General features: G+C 49.3%; 1 long non-coding RNA gene across 1 annotated transcript; it reads right to left on the bottom strand.

Annotated features, from left to right (window-relative positions):
• Window positions 1-557: 557 nt before the first annotated feature.
• LOC118159875 lies at window positions 558-3589 on the bottom strand. The gene is made up of 3 exons (XR_004747270.1): window positions 3538-3589; window positions 2094-2210; window positions 558-620 (listed from the first exon to the last, which is right to left on the bottom strand). It is a non-coding gene; the product is annotated as an uncharacterized LOC118159875 (long non-coding RNA).
• Window positions 3590-3915: the final 326 nt, after the last annotated feature.

Genomic DNA, 3915 nt, shown 5'->3' on the forward strand with positions numbered 1-3915 from the left:
CCCTTTCAACTTGCCTTGTCCAGGGCAGTTGATGATTATGTGCTGCCATCTAGCAAATGATTCCAGAAAAGTTTAGCTTATATTGGGTGGTGGTTTTTTCTAATACTGCATGATATTTTGTGACAAGGTACATCCATTTCTTTTCAAAACTTTATCAAACAGGAAACATATGCAGCACACAAGTCTTTTTTTTAAAGATTCCTTCAGCCTGTGTGCCTTTCAAATTAAGCGTGGGATGAGAATACAACTATGGCTTACTAGAGACAAAAAATGCAAGTTATATTTTACTTTGTGCAAAAAAAAAAGTCACAACTGCTAGGAAATAGTGTATTTTCTTCTTCCTTCTCAAAAACTCTGATCTTCACTTGCTTCTTTCTGCAGCCGTTACTTCTCCCTGCCACTTACTCTACCTGAGACACAGAAATGACAATGCAGTAGACACACAGAAATTGAATGACCCAATGTCTGAATTGAAAAAAAAATACATTAAAAAAGATCCCAACTCCTAACTTTACAGTCACAAAATAGCACTGAAATTGTACCATGTTATCTGACAGCACCAACCTGATAGCTTCTTCAAATAGCGCATCTTGCTCCTTGTGCTCAGATCTTGCTGGTTTCTGGAATTAGCCAGGTATACATGCAATTAGAGAAAAAAAAAAAAAAAAAAAAAGAGCATTTACACACTTTTGGCAGAGTATCTATTTGTTGCCCTGGAAACACTGACACTTTCTGGAGCTGCTACACTGACATCACAACTCTATGCGACAGAAATAAAGCAAAGGACAAGCAGAATGTCTAAATGCATTATTCTCTGCATACCTGAATAAACTGATTTTTCATAACCTTCTCTTATTTCACTTCATCACAATGACCACAGCTCCCTCTCATTTGCACCCAGAATCCTCACCACTCTACAAAAACTTGCAGTCTCTTCACACACTGACCAAACAGGAGCACTTTTTTTTCTCTCCCCTCCACTTGCATTCCCTGTTACATCAGAACAACTGGGAGCTTGCTGCTTCACGCGGATACTAGTTGCTAGCCAAATTAGACCTTTGAAAATACTGGAGATCCCTACACCTTTCAAAGCTCTCTGAAAGCAGCAAATGAACCCCAGCTGTCAGAAAGAAAGGAGACACATTGCAGCCTTTTGCTCCCCTCATTTCCTTGCAGACTAAGATTTGCATTAGATTAATACAAGTTTAACTTGCACATTTTTCTCTTAAGAAGAGGTGGAATAACCACCCAGCTCAATGTCTGCTTTCCATTCCTGACAAAATACTCGCACACTTCACCACAAGATTGGCACCTCAAGTTGGAACTTTTCATTCACAGTGCACGTTTTTTCTTCTTTCCACCAGAACAGTAAGACCTCATCCCCTGCCACTGAATTCCACTGACCCTACTCAGACATTCCGTTCTTTCTCTCTCTCATCCAGAAATTAACTCACTCAATCAATCTCAGCAACACAAAGCAGCTGCTACACAGCTCTTACCTATGCCAATAGAGTTCAGAGCAATGCTGGAGACACCGCATCACTCAGTTTTGGGACATGAGGCACTACTCATTGCTTTAGCTACCATGTTCAGGTTAGGTACTGAACACACAACAGGAAGGCATTCAAATCAAAGTCAATTAAGATGATGAACGCTATCTATTTCTGTTACTGAGAACTGGTCTTCAACTGCTTCATCTTCCTGTCAACTGCTTAACAAAACATTGAAACCCATCAAACTCAAAGTACATGACTCCATCACAGAGTTTCTTCATTAACAGCAGCAGGCTGCCTCAGGGAAAATTAAAACCTGCAACACGGAAACAGAATACAACCAAGGTCACCAGGCCTTAGAGAGGACTGCTGGAAAGCCAGCCCGGAGAAACAAACAAGTTCATCACCTACTTGCTACTTCAAGTTCTTTTGGCAAGAACTAGCATGACGATTTGACACAGCCTCATGGGGGAAGAAATTTATCTCACTTCTACATTTGTTTACTGTGGAACACCAAAGCCACACAGCACAAAGCTGCTCTGTAATTTCAGGAAGTCTGTCACTTGGCAGATTGGAAGAATAGGACAAAAAATCTAATACCTTTCAATCCAATAGCTTTCGGAATTCATCTCTTCACTCATGCTCAAACTCCATCACGCTAAGAGGCAAACTGTCTCCCAAGCATCCCAGCAACTGCCAGAAATATACAGAAAATAGCTAGGGGAAGAAAAACATTGCTGTCAGGCCTTATCAAGAGTCACCATTTGAGCTAACACAAAACACAATCATTCCGGTTGGAAGAGACCTCCAAGATCAGCTGGTCCAACCACCCCCCTACCACCAATGGCACCCACTAAACCAGCTCCCTGAGCACCACGGCCAACCTGCCCTTCAACACCCCCAGCAACGGGGACTCCACTCCCCTGGGCAACCCGTCCCACTGCCTCACTGCTCTTTCCCACAACAAAAGTCTCCTCATTTCTGCTCACAAACACAAGTCACGCATGCTGGAAGAAAAGCATGATGCTGGAACACCAGCCATACTGACAGAAATGGAAAAAACTTCTCATCTATACACTCCAGGTCTCGACCAAAAAGATGCCGTTTGTTCTTCAGCAGCTCGGCCCGCTGTCCTTCCTGAGCACATCCTGGCAACCAGGAGCTCAGGCTCTGCACCACGTTATGCCTCAAACGGACCTCTTGGACGGGGGGACTATCTTTGGCTCTGCTGAGAACTCTGATCAAAGTGCCCACCGCCACGAAGCTCGCAGAGACCTAACTCGGAGCTTCCTCTCAGCACTGGCTGATGCTTGAGCTAGCAGAAATAAAACCAGCATCCGTGTCCTTACTGAAATCTGCCAGTCCTTCTGGACACAAACTCATGCGGGCTCTTTTCCTCAGGAACTCTTTGGCCACTCTTCCTTCACCAAATGCTGATTTCTCCACTCCCTGAGACACGGGGAGCTGCTCAGCCACTGAGGCAAGTGCAGGCGGCACTTCACAGGCCACCAACAAACTCTCCCAAGGAAACATGACGACAAAAGAAGGACTCAAACGCTCTCCCCTCGCTTGCCTGCCACATTCACTGCCACACCTCAACACCAAGGAAGCTGCGGCTCAACGGCTGCTTGGCACTGACAAGAACCACAAGCTTGCCCCAAGGCAGACAGCTGCACTTGCTGCAATACTCACCTACCTTGCTCCTGACGGCTGCTTCTCACGCCGGCCTGCCAAGCCCCCTCTCTGCGCTACCACATGCCCGCCACGCAAGGCTGCCTTGCAAGCCATTCCCAACAGCCAGACAACCTGCAGCTTGCCTGCTGCTCAACCCCACACATCGCAACTTGCACAGCTGCTGAACCGCCTGGGCACTGCCACCTGCACAGGCGGATCCCACACACGGCCGGCCCGGAGCACTGACCGCCTCTTGCTGAGGTGCCGCGCCACGACTTGCAAGGCGCGGCAGGGCGCAGTCGCTGCGGGCCACGCCGGTTCCCCGCAGTGCAACCCTGTCACCGGTAACCCCCCGCCCCCCCCGCCTCACCTCGCTGCTGAGCTTCAGCACCGGGCCCATGGCGCCGGGCCCCGCGCACGCCACCGCCCAGCGAACCCGCGCGCATGCGCATGCGCATGCGCCGCGCCGCTCCGGGGGCCGCTCCGGGCTGCAAGCTCGGGGCTTGGAGGCCCGCTCTAGCCCGCGTCTCTATGGTCGCGTTCCTCCCGCTCCGCCCCAGCCGCGGCGGCTTCCCCCCCTGCCCCCCCCCAGAACGGTCCTAACGGCCCCCTTCCCACCCCCCCCTTGCTTGTTCCGAACCCAGAATTCGGGCTTCAGCACGAGGCTTCAGCAAGGCTCTCAGCTCTCGTCTCGCAAACGGAGCTGGTGTTCCTCCGCTTGGCTGGCGCAGGCTTGGAAATCCCAGAT

Source organism: Oxyura jamaicensis, unplaced genomic scaffold (assembly GCF_011077185.1).
Source record: "Oxyura jamaicensis isolate SHBP4307 breed ruddy duck unplaced genomic scaffold, BPBGC_Ojam_1.0 oxyUn_random_OJ72536, whole genome shotgun sequence".
Taxonomy (NCBI): domain Eukaryota; kingdom Metazoa; phylum Chordata; class Aves; order Anseriformes; family Anatidae; genus Oxyura; species Oxyura jamaicensis.